The 26,199-nt window shown below is 38.4% G+C and overlaps 1 long non-coding RNA gene across 1 annotated transcript; it reads left to right on the forward strand.

The window, feature by feature from the left end:
• The first annotated feature begins 936 nt into the window (after positions 1 to 936).
• On the forward strand, positions 937 to 25,151 carry LOC148418766 (uncharacterized). The gene is made up of 3 exons (XR_015866665.1): positions 937 to 1,037; positions 13,958 to 14,013; positions 23,339 to 25,151. It is a non-coding gene; the product is annotated as an uncharacterized LOC148418766 (long non-coding RNA).
• The last annotated feature ends 1,048 nt before the right edge of the window (positions 25,152 to 26,199 follow it).

Consider the following 26,199-nt stretch of genomic DNA (forward strand, 5'->3'; position numbering starts at 1 on the left):
TGCGAGAGCAGAGTTGGCTGGGTGAGGGCCAGATAAATACTTCAACATGAAATGTGAGGAGGCCTATTAAGTAAATGAACTGATAAAGTGAATTGATGGCGTTCAGCGTGAAACTGGCACTCAAAAAGATGTTTGTGCGGGACCACAGGCCTCTCATTCAATCTGAGGTAAAGACAAACACATGCAAACATAGAACGATTTGCCACTGAGGCATGCCCGCAGCCCCTACTGTCGAGTTGGAGATCCACGAGATAACAACTTTGATATGGTCATAAAACCATAGGTGGCTGCAACATGGGAGGGACTATATGGATGCCTGCCTTACAGTATAAGTGAAATTGTATTGGTATAATCCTAACCATACTTGCAAAGGTTTAAACAAATGGACAGCCTGTTGCAGTAGTGGTTAGCAAGTCTGCATCATATTCCAGAGGTTTCCTCTTTGGCCTGCCTGCATGTTCTTTCTGGGGTTGTGCGAATTTTCGCTGAATGCTCCAGCTTTTTCACACATTCCGTTCATGTCAGGTAAATTCAAACTATATCTCATAAAAGACCATTCGAGATGCATATCAATACAAGGTGTGTGTCGTGATTCAGGAATGGTGGATTTTAAAATGTAACGATTTGATTTCGTTTGGGAAATATAAGATGATTTGCCATTTCAAATTAGTTTTATATATATATATATATATATATATATATATATATATATATATATATATATATATATATATATATATATTAGGTCCTATCAAGCCTTTTTCTTCATCTCACCTTCTGACGGTAGTGGAACTATCTCGCTTTCATCTCTACTCTATTTATTTTCAAACAAATGACATATTTTCAAAACATTTGCCATTGCAGTTGATATGGGTCGAACAAAGCTTTCATGTTTTAAGGACAAGTGGAGAAATCTAATTTACACACAAAGGAGTATGCATTATGATCAACTTTATAGGACGCTACCGTCTTTAAATTTTGATGGGAGATGTGAGTGAAGTTTTTTAAGCGTTTGTCTGAAGGAGATTCTAAACATGGTGAGTTTTGTACGACTTTACGTAATATGTACTAAAGGTAATTTACTAAAGTACTTTAGGAAATGAAGTCCTTAAGGATGAAAATAGATTAATGGAGTACGTAACTAAGTGTGAAAGTATTGATTAGTAATCAAGTACTAAGAATTAATAACTTTAGGCAATTACTTTAGGTGCACTTTAGTACTTTAGTGCTGTTACTATAGCCTAACACTTGAAAAAAAAATGTACATACTGTAAGTACCTGCGATTCAATCTCTGGACTCATAAAATGTCAAAATATGTCTTTGAGATTGAATGAGTTGAATTTAGGGCTTAAGGCTGAAGTATGCTTAAGTTGCACATGCGGGCTTTTGCTCGCTTTTACTTTTCCCTTGCAGTTTACAGTAAGGCAATAGTCAACATGAGGGCTGTGTGTGCCATGTGTCTTGCGAGAAATCATCGAGCATCTGATGAGCGTGATAACTGTGAGAGCAGTATGGGCTTTCCAACTTTATTTATTTTCTCGAGTGGTTTTAAATCCGGGCTGTGTTTGGCGGTAGTGCCCAATGTTCAACATATCACGCAGTACTGCATTTTAACTATAAACATGAAAATAGGCATGTTTTAACTGGAAATTGCTCTCTAATTTCAAGATCTGTGTGTGGATGTGGAGAAACATTTCTGATATGACAACCTATTTAGCAAATTATTGCAAAAAAAAAGTAATACATTTTAATGTCCACATTGTGGATATGTCAATGTGACTTATAGTATAGATTGACACCCAAAGGCATCTGGGAAAGACTCCAGATCACCTGTGAACATATTTAGGAGTAATAATATAGAAAATAGTGTTTGTGTGGTTACCTTGTCATATTTCAAAATGTTTTCATAACATTTTTGTTTATTGCATTGACATATAGACTGAAATATCATGTCTGTGTAAATGTCAAACTAAATTGCTCATGAATCACTCCATAATGTGATTCATGAGCAGTGCTTTGCAGAGCAATAATGTTTGAGTAATTGCAGACGTTTGGCTTGAGAAAGATTGAGTCAATTAAAAAGTTGGCCGGACCTCTGCAAAGCTTTCAGTCTTGATTAGCATAACTCACTGGCTCAACAAGGAATTTATTGAGAATGGTTGCCAGATAATCATCTTGATAATAATAATCATTTAGATTCGCATAGCACCTTTTAATGGACACACGAGTACTATATGCACTTATATAACATCCAAAGTTATTTTATACTTGTACTTACTGTACTTTTCTAAACTTGCAATGACAATTTTTGAAGCTGTTTTATTCGCGATTTTCTTAGACTTTCTGGATCTGTTTATGTGCTTAGGATTATTGAATAGCTAATTTTATAACACATCCACCAGTCAATTGACTTGACTCAATTGAATATTCACATTTTTTCCTCTGTTACAAGAACTGCTCTTCTAACTGTGTAGTTGCATGACCAAAAAAAAAAAAAAAGCCAGTGTGACACGGTACTACCTAATATTTCCTATCCTGTATGGACCTAGCATAATAAGCGCTAAATACATCAATTAAACATGGTAGAATTAGATTCAAGAGTTTTCTTGCCATGTGCATAGTAACACTACACAATGAAATTCTTATTCTGTTCCCTTCCCCAAGCAGACTTCCAGACAATAGAGCAAATAATAAAATAGGCAATAAAAACAGTAAGAGGGCAATTAGAATAAACTATTGACCTGCCTTTACGTCTTTAGCACGCAGATCTCCTAATCTATGAAAATATTTCAAAATAGGTCCTTTTGTTAATATTGTGCCTCATAACGCGGTGCGTCCAATGGCTTGTAAAATACCATAACTTTTAGCAAGCTGAACCCAGTAAATGAATTTTTGGAATGATCTTGGCCTTTTGAATTTTCTACTTCACCACATGGATCTGAAACATTACACGAACACCCAGGTACTAATCACAGGTCAATCACAAGGACTGACATAAAGACACTCATTGACACTGACATTTTAGCCTGCAAACAAACCAACAGTCTTCAATCAATTAAGTATCAGAAATGCGAGTAATTATAAGCTCTTGTGGCAAGGCCATGTGTTGGTTGTTTAGAGTTGAGACAGAGATAGATGTGTAAAACAGGTCATGAGCTGTCAGAAGGTGAGACGCGCTGCAGGACACTCTATAAATCCTCCTTTATGAGGACGCAGGGCACAACCCATCTCCCTCAGGACCTCCTCATGAATGAACCACTCAGCTTTGACCTCATCTAGCTCGCTGAGTGAATGTCCGTGTTGAGCACAACGTGTAATTCCTATATTCGGTATGTTTATGATTCTATTGGGACTAAGGCAGCTTTTTCCCGACTTGACTTATGATCTCAGATCAGGACATGTGTCGATTAGCTCAGTTTTTTTTTTTCCCAAAACTGGGGCGCATCTCCATAATAGGAGGCAGTTTAACCAAGTCCCCCTGTGCCAAGAAACAACTTTGTATGCTGACAGCGTAGGGAAGTTAAAAAAAAAAATAGAGCCAGTAATTACTGTAATTTCCACCAAAATAAAGGAAATAGCGACTGAAAATACTCTTAAATTACTGTTTGTTGTTCCGTCACTGACGAAAGCAAGTTTTGCCGACGAACAACAGAAAAAAAAAAGCATTGGAGGAAAACTCACTTTCCTTCAAGGAATTCGTTTATTCACCAGCGAAGGTGAGCAGTCCGTCAGACACAGATGAACAGTTCTTGTCCGTTACTAATGGAAGCCCATTTGGTCAATAAACGACGAATGATGGACCAGCAAAAACTGTTAAAATGTGGGTAAACTAAAACCATAAACCTACAGACGATAATTACAGTTTGTTTCAGAATGAAGTTCAGTGAACGATGGGGGCCCCAGGTCACTGACAAATGATGAATGACCGACCATCAAAAGAATTATAAAATGCCCACTTCTAGTTACCCAACTAAGTCATAAATGCTTTGCTTCTTTCAAAAACAAGGTGCAATCTCAATGTACAGATCCTGTAGGTTCAGTGTATTATACTGTGTAACCAATTAGCTGCGGCTCAAATGTTAGCAGCTAGCAGCCCTGGTAACAGCAAGCTGCATTCAATGCTAGCAGCATTAGCAGCTAGCAGCATTCAACTGCCCCGTTTGAGCTGGCGAGACCTGATGGATAACATTTTAAAGGCAGTTTAACAACTCAATTGACACAGTTGCTGTTCCTACTGATCACTTTTTGATTAACGACGGTTACTCAAATGTGCCTTTTTGTTCAGAAAAAATATCCACTGTGTTTAACTACAAGCAACTAACGAGGCAACATGGGACACTTGGACAAGAAAACATAAGCGACTGAGGAAGCTGATCAGTAAATACAAGTGTTGAAGTTACTGACCACTGCTAAATACAACGACGGAATGAGATCGATGCTGACAAAAGGGTTAGGATTCTCCATACCGTATTTCGTATATACCCAAATGTTTTCCCCTTTCGTTACCATTTTTGCACTGTCATCAATTTCTGCCTATGCTGTTATAAACAGCTTGAAAGGCTAATACTATCCAGGCCAATGCAAATATTGACTTTAATACAGTGCATAATTTGTTTAGCAGATAATCTTTAAATATATGGGTATGAGTGGGAAGAGACTAATGACAAACCAGCCTTTTTCTGTCCCTCTCTTTAGTCTCTTTAAACAGCATTTTAAGGCCGGGAATATTGCGTCACTGTTGCACCGCGCCCTTCTGTGTGAATGCATGGATACAAATCAGAACGCAACAGCCAGCTGGGAAATACTTCCACATCGATACCTCAGATAGAAACAACGAATAACAATAACTACAATAAGGTCAGCGAGAAACACCAGTATCACTCATCATCACAAATATCATTTTGCTGCCCTGTGTCCCATCTACAACGTGTTCCTTATTACGAAACTGTCGACCAGCATGTGAGCGTGTGTTCGTGTGTACCTTGGGGTTAACAGCCTGTGGTTTCACTCGCATGCAGGGCCAAATAATTTTGGTTTGGCTTTAGTATTGTTAAACACAGGATATGCGCTGGTGGAGAAGTGGCGCAGGTTCGATGCCGCAGCACCCAGAAAGCGGCCCTCCACAGTGCAGCTCTCAAGCTGGGATGAAACGGGCAGGAAGGTCATCCGCCATCAAAACTGGACCAAACGAGTCACGCAAGTGACTTGTGGCCACCGCAGATGCGAGGAGTCGAAAGTCAACTACACGGTTAAACGCTGGATACGCAGCAGGTTTCACGTGTGCGTGGGTGCTCAATTGCTGTATTACTGCACAGCATAAACAGCAGCTATGCTAATACGAACCATACAAGCATCCCACCGAGCTACATATGAGCAGTGTTTTCTCAGCTGTTGTGGGCTATTGGAGCTGTGTATGCTAGCCGCAACCCACCACTAAATCTGGGCTTGGTGTTGCCGTACGACAAAGGACTGCTTGAATATGGAGAGTTCTCTGCCCTAGCCCGCCCAACTCTCAAACAGGTTTTTCATTAAATCTACTAGACAGTATATTTAATATCTACTGTGAGGTGGCCATATGTACTAGAAAAATAAGACTAGAAATAGAGATACATGTTAGAAGGTATGGACTACGTGTTCTGAAGAAGTCGGCGCATTCTTTTGCTCAGCATTTCAGGTGTTCTGTGTTCATATATATGTCCATTTTGGGATTTCTACAAAAAACAACCTCCTTAAGGTTTCAACTTTAATCTCTCAGCAGTCAAAAGGTTCAAATGGTATAATGATAGTAGTTGTGTAATATAATTCAAGTATATTATAATAAAGGATTAGTAGATGATGTGCACCACTGAAAGATGAATGCGCCAAAACTTTAAAGACGTTTTTCTCAAAACTAAGGACTTCAGCTCGGCAACATTCAATTCGGCAACTTTTGAGCTACCCCCATATATATCATTTTAAAGGGAAATATGGGTATAAATTAGAATATATCATCTATGATTTTGACAACACACACACACTAAGGGCTGACAATAAAATATATATATATATATATATATATATATATATATATATATATATATATATATATATACCTACCTGTGTGTGTGTGTGTACATATATACATTATATTACAATGAATTCACTAATATTTGAGTATTAATATTATTTTTATTATAGATAGGATTTGAGTATAAGTCTCTCTGGAGCAAAATTAAATTGGGGGGGTATTATTTCACAAAAACCGAGAACATTAGAGCCCACTCTGGTCTGAGCACACACTCCATTAGGACACTCAGAGCCTTGTTCAAATGTTCCCTTTTGTTATTCAAAGTACAGTTCTATTTATTTTTCAGAGTGCCTACCTCTTTTTAGTCTAAACATTAAAATGAAACGCATGGTGATGCAGTGATTAGCATGTCCGCAACACCTTTTTGAAGTTTGAATGGAATCATATCCCAGCTTTTGCTCTTTTCTCTGTAATTATACTACTACCAATGTACCGTGTATTATAGAAAACATACAATGGTGGATGTCTTTCTCTGTTTTGTTAAATTAATCAAATAGAAATAATTTACACTTTGTACACGCACCTTATATAGTAGGGCTGATTGAGCAGTTGCCGTCGCACATAAACAACACATAGTGGAAACAAAAGAAGGATGATAGAGTTTTCTGTTTAAACCGAGAGTAATGCCCGATGGAAATGTGGCCAAGGAATCTGTTTATACCCTTCAAGGTACACTCTGAACCATTTGTGTGGACTAAGGCGATAAATTGTACTAATTTGAGGACCAACCGCTGCTACGTTCACAAGTGAGACTCCCAATGTGGGAGTACAGGTGACATGCTTTCGTTGGCTTTAGGGCTAAACCCCTTCCCATGTACAACATTCATTGGGGGGAGTATTCTTCACTTCTTCAATCACATGTAACAGCTTAATGAAATTCACCAGATTCATGTCCCTTCAGGACAGCCACAGAGTGATTGGCTATGGCATTATTATTCCTAGAGGCATTGCTCAAGGGCATCTGGGCAGTGCTCAATAACCATACTAGCATCGCTCCACCAACTAGAACAATTACATTTTGTTAACCATAAAGCTAAGTCCTTCTGTAGAGAGCCTTTGGGTAGCCATTTTTGTCCGCATCATATTTCTATGGTCTTTGATTCTGCGTTGATATGTCCCTGAAAAAGCAAACACGCCCTTGTCAATCCTTCACATTTTTAATTATTAACAAGAAACCACAACTAAAATCAGTCCCTCTAAGTTATCTCTCAGCATGTAATGTTTCTGTCACTTTGTGGGATTTTGCACGCCGCGTTTTTTATGAAAATTCAGACTTGACTACAGCTTCCCGGGGTAATTGAATTAGGAAGTGTTAGGAACTTAAAGAGCTACAGAGAGGCTTGTAAGTAAACAGACATGACCTTTTAATCGTTGCCTGTGTTTGAAGTGAGTAAAGCCCCAAGGGCTTTTATGAGGTGTACTTCTCTCAGTGTTGTGCTATGGAGGATTGAGTTTCACAAGATGGGTTAGTCAGTTTATTTTAGAGGAAGGCAATGGAGGTGGCAATTGATGGGAAAAAAAGAAAATGTAAAGAGAACATGACGGATGGAGGTACGAGTAGGAATTTGAAAAGGGACCGTATTTTTCATTCTAAGGCAAACTTTTAAAAAGTTGTCTCAAAAATTGAAAGTGCACTCTATAAGCAATTGCAACCTGTGTATGGATGTCGGCTTTTGGGTTTATCTATAGTTAAATGTATTCCTATTTTCTTTTACCTTATAGTTTATATAAAATATGGTGCTTTACATCTATCTAAAAATGATTACATATATATATATATATATATATATATATATATATATATATATATATATATATATATATATATATATATATATATATATATAATAATAATAATGTTTGCATTATTTGGTGAACTGGTTTATTTCCTCCAATATGCAGTAATGTACCTTCTAACACGATGCATATAGAGATCTCAAAAACTACACCCATTCATTGAGAATGCACCTTATAACCCTGTATGGAAATTTCCAAAAATAGATCCATTCATTAAAACTGTGTCCTATAATACAGTGTTATAAAATTATAATAGTGTAATAGTGTTATAATAAGAACGGGGCATATGTCTAAATTGATTTATTTCTAGTGGATCACAACTTTTTGTTTTATATGGCCAAATGTTGAACGTTGGCTCTTATGTTGGTTGTCAGAGGTTGGGAGAATATTTTCTTACTATGCCAATGTCCGACAATGTCTGTGTTTTTTCAGCAGTGACATTTTAGACTACAACTGAACTACAATATATGCAATGGTGGTACTGTCTGTTGGAGATCTTTTTTTTTTTCTACGTCAATAAGCATCCTGTGCAAAAAAAAAAAAAAAATATCCAAAGTATCCAAGAAGAAGGTGGTTAATACGATTTTCTGTTCTAAAGTCAAATTGTGGCTTTAAGCAAGACCTAACCTGACTGGTTCAGCACCAAAGAATTTGTGATTTGTTCTCCACATTAAAAATTAGGCATTAACAAGTAGTCTGTGACTGTATAAACTTGCCAGTTAAAGCCATCGGTCTGGATACACAACCCAAATATTATAGCGTTGGGATGCTGTCTATCTTGGCAATGGTGGTTCTAGACCAGTTTTAATGAGCTAGCCTGGCAGGGGCCAGGGTATTTCAACACAGGCACATTTGACCTACTTCTAGCTTGCATGTTAACCTTATAGAAAACCCACGCAAGACTGTAACAGCAGTGAAGCCGATTGACAGATAACCACAGCCTTGAGAGGATTCTGAAGTAAAACCTATGCAGGAGTTTAAGGCAACATGGGGTGACCTGAGACTGGAGTCAGTGCTTTAAGAGAACCACCATAATATGAGGAATCAAGGATGTGAATGTATAAGGACGCTAGCTACGATAGATAGATAGATAGATAGATAAATAGATAGATAGATAGATAGATAGATAGATAGATAGATAGATAGATAGATAGATAGATAGATAGATAGATAGATAGATAGATAGATAGATAGATAGATAGATAGATAGATAGATAGATAGATCCAAAATGTATAGTGAATGTATTTCTGACACGGGTTTCTTATGCCCTCCTTAGTGTGAGGTCCTAAAGCTTAAAAGTCACACCGAGAATTTATGACACAGGACTTGAGCCGCATACCTTAGATTTCTCTTCAAACAGATCCATCTCCACATGAGTACATGCACTCTATAAATCATCCTGATTAGTGGATGTACTGTAAAGGATAGAAATACTGTTGGGTTGTGCTCATTTGAGTGTATTAAGAAGGGGTTCCCAGCACATCTGATACATTTACAGAATGTACCAATCTTAATATACTGATATGGAGCTTGAGTGAACATGGTTAGACTAACATCTGTCAAAAATCAGACAACACCCCGGCATTTATTACAAAATCGCAGGGGACTGCATCATCCCCAGTAAAAGCCTACCCAAGATTTGTATTTATTTAAAGAGAGCCGTATTTCCCTAATAAAATTAGAAAGTGGCAATAAAGCTACCACATCATTTTTTTTCCATTTGTCATAGCGGTTACCGCACTGCTGCAAAATTATAGGAAACAAAAAGATAAAACAGGTTTGAGGAAGCTAGCACAACAACTCCGGGAAGAGGGAAAATATTATGCAAGACAAGTGTTGCAGGGTGAGTCAGGTCACTACGTGGGCTCCACGAGGTTTTCGGGCCATTCAGCAAAAGGCCGTTGAGAGGCAGCTGCCGCACATTCAGCATGTGCGGTGTAAGGTCGCTCTCGGTGTCTTTTTTGGCTGGCATGACATACAAGACACAGAAGCCAAGCTAAACAGCTTACACACACATATAGACCCACACACACACACATATAGACCCACACACACACACACGCTGGTAGTGGACTCTATTTTCAGTGGAGGATTCTCAGTTGTTTTCTGAAATACCGTTTGGAAATACTTAAAGTGTACCTGTGGTGCAGGGAAGCAAAAATATCTATGATGTATCAAGAAAAATGGTATCCAAGCACATTTGGGAGGGGTTTGTTGGTTGCATTACAGCAAGCTTATAATAGTTTGGGGAACCTATTTGCTGAGACGGCGTGCACAGCCATACTTGTTAGGAGGGGGTGGAGACATTACAAAGCATAGTTGACAGCCTGTCTTCCCCTCCATTTTCTCCCATTCAATGCGTGTCATTTTCTTGGTCAGATTTTGACAAATCTGAGCCAGTCTCATAATTTCCCAGTCGACACTGATGGATTGTAGGACCTTTAGTAAAGATTGACTCTGGAATATTGCAAGACTGACTCAGATTCGTCAGAATCTGACAAATAAATCCCCATTGAATGGGGGACAATGGCAGCAAAGACCAGCTGCCGACAATGCTGTGTCATGCCTTCGTCTCCTGGCTGCAAGTATAGCTGCGTGCATTTTGTCTCGACAAATACTTTCCCCGAGCTATATTAAGCTTGCTTTAATACTACCAGCAAAACCTAAAATGCATTTGGATGCAGTTTTTCCTTCTAAACATTCTCTCATAGCACCACAGGTTACACTTTAATGCTTAGGAGTTCCAAGTTCAGTGATTTAGTGAGGATAACAACATTGACAGACAGATGAATAAAATGAGAGTGTAACCATGGTAACCGTACCCCATTAAGCTCATGCGTGTCAAGCAAAACTTTCTCTTGCAATTTCTGTGTAACTTCAGTGTTAGTGTGGTTGTCAGTCAAAGAAATAGCTGAAACTTAAGGAGTAACTTGAGTGAAATCATTTATTATTCTGGTGATATGCAAAGACACAAACACAAGGGAGAGAGACTCATTAGGGAGGCCGTAAATCAAATGAGTAGTGGACCATTACTCTCCCTCTTTTTTAAACACTGCTCTCACTCAGCCTTATTAGCAGGAGCTCAGTGGAACTTAAGCAACAGATATACCTATAAAGATCATATCTACGATTGAAAAACTGTTAACAGTCGTACCAGGCAAACTCTTGCATTTGGTTCCCGTTCCGCTGATGACCTGTTTACGGTGCTTCTATGCATCTGCTTTTATTTTCCATTTTGGCAGTTTCTGTGTAAGTTTGGGACGGATTCCCAAACTTTGGGTCCATCTTTGCTTAAAGAAGGAAGTAACTGTATTTGCTGCAAGTAATCCATCAGCGAACCCCGTTCAAACAAATCATTTATGGGCGGCAGCAAACGGCAGTGAAAATGAATAGGATTGTTTGTTGTTTACCTGGCCAACCCAAGAGGCCTGTTTACCTAACACAGTGTTGAGACAAGACATGACAAAGACTTATTGCTCGAGAAACAGACAATCAAGCAATGCAAATCATCTCATAGCGTTTTGATCTATTTCTGCTGCGATGGGCACTGACAGCAAACCAATAGGAACGTACCATGAATTTATATATCATCCGCAAGAGCACAGTCTCCCTTATTAGCGCCAAACACAAATGTCAGCCTGTGTATGTAAGCTTCTGTTAATGTTACTAATCCCATTTTGACATTCCTCTCTGATTTTCATTTTTTTTTCTTTTCAACAACTTTCAGATAAAGTATAAGACATTTGAAATCATCATAATCAGGCAGGCTATACACAAACAGGTGTAGATTCCTGCATGTGTAAAGAACACCACGGTACGGTGATTGAGTTTAATATGACTCCATGGACCTGCATGACAGAGAAAAGGATGTATTGTGCCCTGGTCTTGAACCAGTCTGCTTCTTCCGCACAAGCACACCTTTCTCACAGAGTTAAAACCCACAGAAATACACACATGCTCACAGACACACTCATGCTGTGGTTTTCCCACAGTGCTCGGAAATCCGGGGGGACTCAATCGTAGTAATCCAGAGCAATGAAACATACACACTTTTGTATTGCGCACAGCATTCGTCTGGCTCATTATCATCTTTGATGAATACTTAGTTACAAAATGTTCATTTTGATTTTTCTTCTCTACCTGATCCGTCATATCATCACCGTACTCATACAAGCATTTACCTGAATATGCATACATAAACACAGAATTCATTGCCCACTTCGTCCACCTGTCAACACCACTGAAAATGAACTGAAATGAAATACTGAAGAGCGCAGATTTAAATATGCTGGAAAGGAGAATAAGGATGTTGGGTAAAGACACAGGGAGAGGAAGATGGATACAAAACTTGAGAAGACAAATAAAGAAAAACGATTTTTTTTCACTTCTAGAAATTTGTCAACCTTAGTTTGATTCAAAAGAAAATTTTAATTGTGCATTCAGGCTGTTTCTGAACCTAACAGTTTGAGGCATTGCAGGTGCAGTTCCGCCAATTCCACTGCTAGGGCTACCGGAAGTGACAAGATGGTAGCCAGAAAGTTCCATATCGATATTGCACAATTCTCCATCTGCTACACAGAATATGAAGCGGGCGAACAAAGATTTCAATTTACAGAGATGGTTTTGACACAAAGGTGTCAAAAAATGTATCAAACCTTTACTAAGAGAGGGTGCTAACACAGCTGTTAAATCTGGCTAAATGAACTTGAATTAAATTAACCATTAACTAACAGATTAGCATTAGTTCCTTACCGTGCTTATGGTTAGTTAGGATCAGGGTGACGGTTTGGGTTGTTTTATTGGAGAAAGTTTGGGTTTTACACAACTCAATCTTAATACTGTATTACCATAAACACCGTGGGCAAATAGCACCAATCAGTTCTTACTATTGAAAATTGCAATCCTGTTATGAGCTCACTCCCTTTTATACTTCAATTCAAATTTCCTACTTTAGTAGGGATATGACAGTTGAGTAGAAACATCAATGTGAAAAAAAAACATGGAATTTGCTGTCCATTCCTCCCTTGTGTGTGTGATTGTGTGGGCTCTGTCTACTTACAGTATATTTTGTACAAGCACTTGTGCGTAGGAGCAAACGAAAAGCTTGCTTCTAAGCTGTTCCATGCTGATAGTTTGATCTGCAACATCAGCATTTCCCCGAATGACGACAAGACTTGACAACATTTTAACATCTGACATCTGACTTATCCAAACAATCTCATATCAGTAAACCCCAGAGGGATATTTGACCTTCCATTATATGCTGTTGACATCAAAACATTTGTGCTGTCAATCAGAACCTTTGTTTGGAATATTTAACGTTTCATACAGTTTAATTGGCGTGGACTATAAACTCTACATTATTCCTTGTGTCGTTGTAGCAAACAATTTACTATTTAATGAAACCGATGCTCAGTGTGTATTGTGAACACATTTAAGAACTATACTTTAGCGGTAGACTGTTAGGTGTCGAGTACCTTTGTGCAGACAAGAATATGTTAAATTCATCTATCTTATATGAGCTTGATGAGGCAAATCTTGTTAGATCTTTTTAAATCAGCTAAGGCCTGTAACAAATCATCATATTTTTCAGACACAATTATTTAATTTTCTCTGGATACTATGAGTACGGTATACTAATTGAATACACATGTAGAACATTTCTTCTGGCTACATGGGGTCTATAAGCTAACTCAAAGTCCAATTTTCTGTTGTGCTAGCTCCTTCTGCTGAGGTGACGTAACTGGCCCATTCTTCTTCCGTGATGGGGAAGGACACTGTAAATGTCAATGGCGATAATTACCTCCGTATGCTTCAGGAATTCTGTGTCCCCGAACTGTCAGATATAGCTAACATGCGGCAAACGCCTATTCCAAACGGCAGTCATCTACGAGAATACTAAAAGAAAGAAATCGTTTTTGCAAAGTGAGACTGCATTTTGTGCTAGACTTGCGCTGATCATTAAACAAATAGGGCCCTAAAAACAAAGATGCTACGGCAAATACAATACAATGGGAAAAAAAATAACTTCACATTCCTCTTGATTTGTTTTTACCATTAATAATGAACATCTTCCTCTACTCTTGTTCAGGTGCATGGAGCTGAACTGGAGTAAATTGTGGGTCAAGGTTACATACACACAAAAACGTAAGTATAAAATGTATTGATTTAATTAGCTTGTGAATTATTTTCGTTTTTCCTCTACATGTGTCCCAACGGCGTCGTTATCTTAAATTTAGCGGCACATTACACTTTGTAAAGTGATAAGACTTTGATGGGTCAGACCTTGTGCTAAGTGTTCGGCTCCAGCTGTATCTTATCTCCTCCCCTGTCCTTTCCTTTATTGCCCAGCTGGATCTCTTCAGTGTGTGTCTGGACTTATACACACTATGGACTATGGCTACTGGCTAGTGTGCACTCATCTGTACATTCTGTATCTTTGTTCAATGTGATTAGGTTGCAGGCAAAAAAACGGTAAGCGTTCAGTTAACACATACTCGAAAAGTGTGTGTTAATTTAACGCTTCAATCAATCAGTCCAATTTTATTTGTATAGCCCTGAATCACCGAAGTCTCAAAGGGCTTCACAGGTGAAAAGAGGTCATGTGGAGACTTCCTTTGAAAAAAGAAGTCGTACAGAGACACCTTTTCGTTATACTGTAGGTACACAACAGCATCTCCTGCTCAAAGCTCCCAGAAGGGGAAGGAAAAACTCAAAAACCCAATTTGGGGAAAATGAGAAACCTTCAGAAGGGACCACAGGTAGGAGGAGCCCCCTTCCAGGCTCAACAGGTTGAAGTGGATGCTGCGTGTACCAAATACAGACAAATACAGACCCACAAAACAGATTAATACAGATGTGAAGGAACGCTTAAGAGGATTTATTATTTAAATCAAATATATGTTTAAAAAAAACAATCAAAAATCTGCCTGTGATTATTTTAGTTGAGTTAGCCAAGTATCATTTGGCAGAGAGACACTCTTAGATGACATAATCGCACATTCATCCTCTTTAAATGTTTGCAAAATAAGAACAAACGGCAAGGTGCAAATTCATTTTACACATTTTGACCAAATTTGCTTCAAAATTTGTAAACATTAAAATGAGAGTCCAACGGCAGATCAGTTGAGAGAGACTAGATCGACTGCATTTATGAATAACAAATTGCGTCAGGAAAAGCGGTACATAAACACTAAACAAAATACACTTTAACATATCCCAACATTTTTCAAATCCTTTAATGCAGCGTAAATATTTCAAAAATCAAATATTTGCCACTTTCAATAAACCCATGAATGAAAGTCAAAACAGCACACTGGCTTGTGCCACACACAAGTGTTTCTACTTAATCAGCAGGTAAAATAGCTTGTTAGTGGAAGCACCTGTTGCTAAAGCCAAGCTGTAGCGAGGCTTTTATTTTTTCATCTGGATTTTTCACCTCACCGTTGGAAGACGTTATCAATGTTAATATTGCTTTTTTTAATCAGCTGCTGTCAGATTTAGATCTAATGCAGTGAACCACCACAGCTTTCCATTTCCATCAACACTTATTGAGAGTGATACTGGAAATTGTGAAGAAAAGCTCAAGATAATTGTCAAACTTCATGACAGAGGCCAGTTCAAGACAGAACGGAAAAGCAGAAAGTTTTCCTCATCAGTAGCTGACCACAATCCAATTAGATTCCCCAGCTTGCTTAATTTGCTGCAGATGTGATTTTGTTTACCGAACATCACTTGAATTTTGGCACTTTGGAAATGTAACACAAATGCCTTGCAGCTGCTCAACACCTTACGAATCTCTCGCGTTCTAGAAAAAAACGCTGCAGTAGTAAACATGTCAAATATTTTGATTGCACTTTTGTTTATTTATTGTATAATTACGCCTGTGTCTACGAACGATGGTATTTTAGAAACAAGTTCAAACGAAAGGAAGATTTTTAAAAAAAGAGCAACATGAGAGAATGTTTTCACATTATCGGTCCAAATGGAACCAAATGGGATCACTATCCAAAGCTTATTTCAGTTTTGCCTAAACAAAGAAGACAGATTTTTATGCAGGCTGCCTCAACATCTTTCATCATTAAACTCAATTGCCAGGATAGACACACAACTACTAAACATTTCATTATGAGTTCCGTAAAAAGGGAAGCTGACTCACAGGCACATTTTTCCAACTTGAGCTAAGACGTATAACGGTGATTCCTATGAAAGTTGGTGGAGATGAGCTAGTCCAGATTGTCCACGGAGATACAACCTCAGACAAACAGAATACTTGGGTCACCTCGTATTTATCCGAGCAAGATCATGAAATGACTTAGCAATCTTCAAAATAAATGTTTAAGGGACCCTATCATGAAAAGTCAACTTTTTGGAGCTTTTAACCACATTGCAAAGTTGATTTCTCTCCCTAACCAATCCCCAAAAGTTATTTTCTTTCATTGATCCATTTCTAGGCTTTCCTTGCTTTTTCTGTGCTCTCACACCAGAGCAGAAAAATATGACGAAGAAAACCTATGGGGACAGAAGCATTTCGTGCCTCCCCTACACCGCCCCCGTACTGCCCGGGCATGAGTAAAATACACGCCGACCTTTAACACATATTTTAGTTTCGTTTGGTTTAGAGAGTAAATGATATGCTCCTATGCTGTTATGCAAATAAAATATTGCCTGAAAATGCTACATTTATTATTAAGTGTAAATGAGTTTTATTGTCTTCTGTATTCAAATTTGTTCTTTTTAAACAAGCAAAATTATTTTTATTTCTTATTCTTATATGAATACCCAAGTATTCCATAGAATTTTCAGTCTGATATCTGAATACCAAAATATTCCATAACCGCAGCCTGCAAATGGATTCGCCGTTTGTGAAGCTCCTGCATGTCACTCGGTTCAGATGATCATATATGAAAATCTTGATAATATAGAGCAAAATATATTCATGTGGACCACTGTGAAAGCTTGGTAAAATTCCAGAGAGGCACCTTGTCATATTCCATCAAAATCTACATTACTTGTGGAGACATTAGCTTCTTTTGATTCGGAGTAACCACACAAGCCTCATTCACAAACATCCTGAATTCACAGGTCTCAGCTGATATTCCAAAACTTAGTTGAAGAATATCTAAAAAAAAAATACTCTTTTTAAATGATACACTTGAGCAATAGCAGTCCAGAGGAAAAATACAGGAACCAACAATCTAAAAAATGGTGCCGCACTGAGCAAACGTTTATTTTCTCTAAGATGAACTAACCAAAAAAGTGTGTGTGTGTGTGTGTGTGTGTGTGTGTGTGTGTGTGCCTGCAAGAGTATAAGGTGCTGAAGGGTCGGATTATGTTTTAACTTCAGGGCATTTCCCTGTAAATCTGCAGGGACCGCAGCTAGTCTGGATAGCCCAGGTCAAATTCGTCTCAGGTAGCTCGGTGGAGTCCCCATTAGCATAATACGCTCGGCTACTCATCACTCACGTCATTTGACTCGGTCGTGTGTGTGTTTGTGCGTGTTTTACCTCATGGAGAAACAGCTTTTATTCGAGTGAAACGTGTCAGCTGCCCACTTTCAATTAATTATGCGAGTTTATAGATTTTGATGTCCTCTTTCACCGAAAGTGTTTCACATCACTAAACAGACCTTGAAAAATGGTAAATTTTGGAAAAGAGGTTCTTAACGAGAGAGTAACTTGAGTGCTCGTATTTTGATGTTTTGCCTTGAACATGCAGGTGTGTGTGTAGTTAACAGGAATGCGCTCCATGCAATGATTGAGAGATAAGATCTCGGCAGAGGACTCAGGTGGTAACAGACAGACACAGAGTGATGAGCCACAGAGAGAATCCACTCATATATTTTCCGTAAATTTCCAAAGGGACGCACTAACGTCGTTTGACAGTGAAATCTTAATACGTTATCGCGTTTTCGCAAATAACTGAAATTCCCTTCTGTCTCACCTGTCTGGGACAAATATTCATCCATTTTTAACGCTTGCTAGGGTAGCGGGTGACAGAGTACCCAAAGGCAACTTACGCAAGTAAGAACATGCAAATTCCGCACAGAGATATTCCTAGACTGAAATTCACCGCCTGATTCGAATCTGAAGGCCTAAATCGGCGGTTCATAAACTGGGTTCGATTGAAGCATGAGGGTTGGGTGAGTTGGCGAGGGCTCCGCCGCTGATGTCAAGAAACACACGACTCATCCTGTCAGTCCATGATGATCTGGCTACGGATAATCGCATTATGTTGCTAGGATAATCAGTGCTGCCAAGAATTTATGGCGATCAGTCGTCAACGAATGACACGCGTATGGTGTCAGTTTTATTGTCAAATGCATAGTAATACCACACAATGAAATTCTCCTTCTGTTCACTTACCCAAGCAGACTACATTTCATAATCGAGCAAATAATAAGGTAGGCAATAAAACCAAACAAAAAAAGTAAAATAAGACAGGAAACATTTCTTTCTTAATAATTTATATTATGAGGAGCAAAAAACGTCATCTTTAGAAAAGTCCATACCTTTTGTTATGATGTATCTGTGAAATTCATGCACTGTGTTGGTTTTGTCTTTAAACAAGGTGACGTCCATACATGATCTATGTCTTGAATATCGAAATTGAATCTGACTTGACTTGAATTTTACAAATTGTCGGTGACAGAGAAGATGTAAAATGTAGAATTCTCATTTCTTTTTCAGAATTCTCTTTAAAATCTGAATGAGAATCAAAATGAGAAGTTTCAGTTAAATCACACTTTAGACACAGTGAACTAAAGTGTGATAAAAATTCAGAAAATTAGTATTTTGCAAATGAGATCTAAAAGAAGAAGTCTCACTTTATCTCACTTGAAAACTGGGAAAAAGTCAGAATTCTCACTTTAAAGTGAAAATTCTAACTTTAATAAGACATTCAAAACAATTCTCACTCAAGTGTGACTAAAGTCAGAATTCAGAATTCTTGCTCTAAAGTGAGAATTTTGAGAAGTCAGAATTCTTTTAAAAATGTGCCAATGTGCTGAAACTCCATCGTGTATAATTCAACAACAAACAATAATCATGCAGTGAGGGAAAGCGAGGACCTGTGGTCAAGTGGTGTGTTAGAGAGTGGAGGCATCATATGTGAGCCATGGATATATGCCAGTGTTAATCTGTGTGAGAGCGTAGTGGCTCAGTGTCAGGTGTCTGCCGCTGAATAGGCCTGTGTCACCGCAGTATCACTGCGACCCGGCCCGGCCCGGTTGCAAATTCATAAGGCGAAAACCTCCAACAGAAACGTGTCCTTGAATTAGATTCAAGAAAAGACAAGAACATTCAAATGGGAAACACCGAAAAGGCAAAAAAATAAAAGTCCGGAGAAAAGACCATTCGAGGTCAGCTTCCTCACGTGAGGGTCTGTCGTCGGCAAGATTGCGTGTCCTGAACAGGAGCCAATTTGTTGAGAATTAGTAACCTCTTCCGCCGTCTCTTTCTCTCACTCTGATTCAATCTGTCTGCTTTTTGTACGCCCGAGGATTGTTGACACAATAGCACAGTCTGACACACACCAAGTACACTCACACATATTGTCAGAAGCCGGTGACCTCGCGCAAGTCAAATTCATTCATCGACACCATTTCACATGTTTTAGCAGTAACTCATTAGTTGCCTTGCATCGCCTTTTAGCTAACTTCCTGCCCCCACTCTAATATTATAATGTGTCATTTCTGGATTATAACGCTCTACTGCTGCATACGGGTTCTCAAATTGGGGATTGTATGCTACTGGGGGCACGCCGAGGCACTTCAGGGATCCTGCAGGTATCAGCAAGTCTAATTTAATGCTGTGGCAGGAACTGTACATTTTTTATTTTCAATTTAAGAACAAATGAATTGGAACATGAAGGGATTTATTGAGTTGGTCTTTAGTAAAATGTTTTATGCCAGATTTTCTGCTGTGACAGGAACGCTACAGTTTTCCTCTCAAGTTAAGAGCAAATTAATTGGAAGTTGAAGCAGTTTATTGTGAAATTGTGTTGTAGTAACACCTTTGTAAAATGTTTTATGCCTAATATAATGCTGTAGTAGGCACAGTACATTTTTCTTTTGACAATAAGAGCAAATACATTGAATCATGAAATAACTTATTAGTAAATTGTATTGATAAATCAATGTTTTGAGTCTTTTCAGTTTTCTTTCAAATTGCTTTGCGCTGGTTAGGGGAGTGCTTGAGAAAATTCACGAGGAGTAATGCACAACATTATACATACAACTTTGCGCTGGTTAGGTTTTTTTAAATTAAGAGCAAAACGATGGGAATGTGAAGCAATTTATTGATAGATTCTGTTATAGTGGCTCCCTTGGAAACATTTTATTCCTAATCTAATTCTGAAACAAACAGTACATTTTTCTTTTCAAGAACAAATTAATTGGAACATGAATGAACTTTTTATAAAATTGTGTTATAGTGACTCCTTTGTGATATGTTTTACCCCTAATATAAAGCTGTAACAGGAACAGTATGTTTTTCTTTTCAGATTAAGAACAAACCAATAGGAACATGAAGCAACTTATTGCTAAATTTGCAGTTAATAAATGAAAGTTTTGAATCTTTTATTTATTTTTTATTTATATCCTTTGCGCTGGTTTGTGGAGTACTTGAGAAAAAAATCACTGGGAGTACAGAAAGAGCAATATTTTAAACTTCAAAACCACCCGAAATGCTTCCAACGAGTCAAGTGAGTCAGTTTCGGTGTAATTTCTGTTTTCCTCTTCTCAGCACTTTGTGAAGCCTGTCCTTCTTTGTCATAAAATCCACACGCAAACAAAAAATGCTATAAGCTTAAGAAAAAGAAAAAACACACACACACACACACACTTGGACACTTCAGCCATCAATCTTAGTTGAACTTCGGTCAAGCGAGATTCGCTGACATCTCGTGTGGTGTCATGCATGCCGGTGGTTCACACCCCAAATTTTTGTGCGACTTTAGTATCATATTATGTTTTGCTAGAATTCCTGATTGTATGAGTTCAGGGCTATTTAGCTTTTAGAGGTTCCAGAGTGTTAGATTTATTACAAGTACGTACTATAAAGTAATGGTGTTTGCCAGGATTCTTTTCAAATGTCAGGCTTTCTAAGTTTACATCTGAATGTCTTAGTCACTGTAAGTAAATGCAGATGGAAAATTCAAGAAGATAGCTCATGTAACATCACTTGTTTTTTTTTCTGCCTCGTTTGCTGGGAAATGGAAAGGTCATTAATTAAAATGCGCAGTCATACACAACAAAGCTAAGCTATTAAAAGCTATTCAAAGGGTAGCAAAGGAGTGATGATCACCCAATTTAGCAACAGGTTGTTCCATGTTTCAATTAATTTGCACTCAATTTGAAAGGAAAGATGTACAGTTCCTGTCACGACTTTAAAAAGCATCCAGTTATATTTATCAAAATCTCACATCATTACCGAAGTGCCTGCATGTTCCCTCAGGGGTACATGTACCCCAAATGAGGTTGATCACAAATGATCACATTTGCTCATTAATATGCACAATGGGGTCATTAATAACAATGTGAAAATGTATACAACAAAATGGTGTAAATATGTTTTGCAAATGAATGAATATAATCAAACTTAGCAATAAATCGTGTTCCAATTTATTTGCTCTTAATTCGAAAGTCAAATTAGCTCCTGAAATAACTTCAGGCAACCCAAATGAGTTTGTTTGCAAATCAGGTCACATTTGCACATTAGGAAGAAACTACCTTACGCATCATTTTGGAAGAGGACTTTGTTCATGGCATGAAGGTTTTTCAATGTTTCTCAAAGTGACACTAAAACAGTTTGTGTTGAATTTCAAACAGAAATAAGTCCATGATCCCAGGCCTCTCCAAATGTCGGAAGATGTGTCAGCGTGTGTGGTACTAATTACACTCGTTCTGTCTACAAAACAGCTTCCTCATTTTTCACCTGCCCAACGCACACATTCCGACCTGACATGCATGCCCCCCCCCCCATCCCCCTTGCATGCTGTCTCATCCAATCTCATTGTTTCCGATTCATCTGATTTGTGTTTTTTTGCACGTGCACGTGATTACTTGTGCATTTGTGTGTGTGAGAAGAAGAAAAAGACAGAGACAGTATTGACGATGCATTGAGTGATATCCGTTCGCATTGCGAGGTGTCTCAGGCGTCACTCGGCAACACTCAGAAGACATCAGTCATCCTAAATCTACCCTACAGGCCCAAAACACCACACACACATAACACACTAATACATAAGTGCACAGATAAAATCGCACGTCTCAACACAGCCAGTGCCAAAACATTACTGACCCTCTCAAATGCAGCCATATCGAAAGACCTTCATCGGTTCTGCATGTAAAACACAGGGGTGGCCAGAGTGATCATCTACAGTCAGGCTTTCCGAAAATAAAATTCACACATATCCAGAGCAATGCCCATCACACACTTGAGTATTGTTTTATTGTTTTATTTACTAGAACATCAGGCCTCAAATTGGTATTTGTGAGTTGTTGCAGGTATCAGCATATCAAATTTAATTCATTCTATTGCCAAGAATGGAGCAAGATGATTTTATTTTCAAATTGAGAGCAAATTAGTTGGAACATGAAAGAAATTTTACTGTACGTTCTTGTTGGCAGTATTTAGCACAGACTGGCATAAATTAGCCCGCTAGCAGTGCTTAAGCGTTCTATATCAGGGGGTGAAAGCAGTCAGATTACCTTTGAAAAGCAAGCAGTTTAATAGAGGTAAGTTACTCTGCACACGTTGATTCTGACAGCACTTCGTCTCGACCAAAATGTATGGGGAAATCTAGGTATATATTTGACTAAAAGTGTTAATTATCAAAATATTTTAAAAAGTTGGTACGTCATTTCGGTGAAAAAAATTGATGTGGTCTTTGGTCTTCTGTGTTTGTATTTTTGTTCACAAAAAAAGGATTTAGTGAATACTTAAATTATCAATTTCTCCAGCTCTACATTAAATATACAGGATACTCCGATTACTCTCTAAAACATTTCGTGACAGTTTGGTTTTCCAGTTGAAGAAAAGGATGATCAACTGTTGGCAGATGAGACAAAGATGGCTTCTAAATACTGCAAAAATAAAAAGGGGGAGGGGGGGCATGCTCTACAGCTAACAGGAGCTGTATGCATTTCTTGAAAACTGAAAAATATATGTTCTGTCTTGTGATACATCTCATCAATTATATATTAACCAAATTATATTACATTGGTGGTGCTGTACCTTACAGAAGGCTGCCGTCTTTCTTCTCCCGATACCCGAAGTAGAAGTTCCTGAATATAGTGGTAGTAGCCTTTCAAAGGGTGGTCTCTTTGAGGCAGCGCAGTGTTTGGAAATCATTGTATTCTCTTATTTCACCACTAGATGGCAATACATTTTGCACACTGCACCTTTAAACCAGCAATTGATATGAAAACTAACACGTCTTAAAAATGACACATTTCTAAATTTTCTTCTAGATTTGGGGGATCCAAAGAATGGCAAGGGGCCACCATGTAGCGCCGAGACAGACAGCAAAGCTTTGAGGACTTGTGACTGACCGGCACCCTAAACACAGATGCATATAAAAAGTGTGCCTGAGGCAGATTCTCAAAAGGATAGTCTCATCATGGGTGGCAAGATCCACATACACAGTCATGTATGTACACACACACACAAACACACACATCATCAGGCTCCCGATAGAAGTCTCATCCAAGCGACGGATACAACAAACACGAAGAATAGCTTCCGTGCAGTGATAGTCACACTTAAGCAAAACCACTAAGAATCTGGTCTATGTGTGTGAATGTGTGAGGGGACTTGGTAATTCCATCCGAGACCCTCAAAGTGACCCCAAAACACAATACTGACCCTTACCTCCTTTCCCCCTGCCTGAGGCCGCACACAAGCCAAAACATACACTCAGCCAAAACACCCACAGCGAGTAACACTGTCAACCGCAACGCATACAAATATCACACACACACACGGAAGCAACACATTATAAGGGGACTTTCTAATTGAATGAACAGGAGAAATTATTTTACACTTCTCAACTTAACAAATATGTGCAAATATTAACTTCATCACGCACGCTGAAGAACATTGTGATTATTGGCTGGTTATGGACGGCTTTCACTTTTGCATTTTTTTTACATTGACCTTCAAATTAATATTTTGTGAAGCTTGTGTGAACTCGACACAAAATAAGAATTTGATCAAAGCCTTTGACAAATTATTCAAATTAATCCAGGTGGAGCTGCTACATACAGTATTGTTATTGAAAGGAACGTTTCAACGCTTGTGCGCTATTTTGTCCAATGCTTTAATCTTGACATCAAAGGCATTTCACATCAAAGGAAAGGCTTGAAAGAAGACAAAATGGAGCTGAAATTTCACCTATACGGTGACAACATGTCAAAGATCAACTTCTCATGGCCACTTGGTTATCACAACCAGGAGTGTGCCATCCCTTGGCTAATATACGGCGACAATTATGTGGAAGAAAATGAGCCAAAAATTGTCAAAATACTGCACAAGGATTAAATATGCTGTCAAAATATTGTTCTATGATGATGAAACTTGATTGCCCACCAGGCTTCAGACAAAACATTTGGTTTGGTTCAGTGGGATGAATTGCCTCTTCCTTCGAACATGTAATATATGTAATAAGATCCACATGTTTAGGGTTAGTTGGTGAAAGTCCAGTGTAAAACTCACACATGAGTTCAGATGCAAAAAAAATGATTTTTGTGTGCGAATTGAGTGAAGTGATTTTTAAATTCTGGTTCAAGGTTAAAGTTACCTCATTCAATGCTATTGATGTCTATAGACGTCAAAGATGCTTTTTAACTGAGTGTGTCAACTCATAGGGGCTCTTAAAATTCATATTTTCATTGTGAATACGCTTTGAAATGCGTACCAATTCCCTGAAAATCGGCACAGTTTTTAACATGGTGGAATCAGTATTGACTCTGTCTGCTAATATCAATCTGCAAGCTCTCTACATTTGGATGTTGAATTGGCCAAGGATTGACCGCAGATGACAGATTTTTTTTTTTTTCCACTCCAGATGGCAAATTCAGGTCACTTTGTGTGAACTGAAATAATTTTTCGCTTTTTAAAAAGTTACATTGAAATTTAATTCCTAACAAGGACGTGCTCTGTTTGATGAATTAATTGCGAACGCTACACAAGATTTTAAACGGCAGTAATGTTTCAACAAGAGGATCTGTTCTAAAAAGGAAAGACGCATTTTTCTTTAATGTAGCAAATTATTAGCTATAACAATCGTTGTATATCATGAATCTTTCTGATGGTCCCTCCACAACATACTGTTTATTACATTATGCCAAACAGGCAGATTCATTGCAAATAAAAACTCAAATTTGTGCTTATTGCAGTCAGATGTGATTCTTTGCTTATCAAAAGCTGTGATGCGAGCCACCCAGATATTCCATAAAAGCACATCTGCTCAGCATATGACCATGCAGCCATAACATAGAGTGCGGTAAGGGAGCAGGCCTATGCTGTCTGATCCATGGGCAAAAATGAGTCAGTGGCACGGACACATATAGCGCCATTAGGTTTGAGAAAATCAAAAAGCGGCAGAACCTTATCATGTTGGGGTTTTGCTGACTTTCCCATTGGATTTATGCTGCACCGTGACTTGCAAAACCCGATTTGATGACCCAATATATGCATTCAAGAATTTCTTCGCATGTTCTGGACGCAATTTATTCCTGTGTGTCTGAGTCTCGCTGACTACCAGTAAAGTCCCATTAATCACCCGCGCAGGCACAAGACAGACCTGGACAGTGGATGGGCCCATATATCTGTAACTTGAAACCACAATGCCTCATAGCTTACGAACATTGTCTGTCCTCTATCGATCACGCATCTGGATCTTATTGTCTGGTGCCCTGTGCACCAGACAGTCATCTGGAGCCCATGGAAGACCAGTGAGGCGGCCTGATTACTGGTTGGGTGATTAATCATAACCATATTGGTGACGGGACCAGGCAACGACAGGATTCGGCCATGGGGTAGAATAATAACGGGTGGTCCTTTGGGTCTTGGGTGATGAGAATGCTGTTACTTGAATTGTAATTGAGGAGTTATGCATATTTAGCCATGCAGTTTCCTCATTTACAAACATGAAATTAGGGATGCAGCTATTGAGTGTTTTTGGTTTTATCATACAGCAGATTTGAACCGAATAGCTAGTATTTGAATACAATTTGAAAATGTATTATTTTTTTTGCTTGATGAAAAATTATTGTAAACACATAAGGCCACAAAGGTGGCCCTGAAGTGCAAAAACAAATAAAAACAAAAG

The sequence above is a fragment of the Hippichthys cyanospilos genome, chromosome 9 (assembly GCF_059441005.1).
Source record: "Hippichthys cyanospilos isolate Australia breed blue-spotted pipefish chromosome 9, RoL_Hcya_1.0, whole genome shotgun sequence".
Lineage (NCBI taxonomy): Eukaryota > Metazoa > Chordata > Actinopteri > Syngnathiformes > Syngnathidae > Hippichthys > Hippichthys cyanospilos.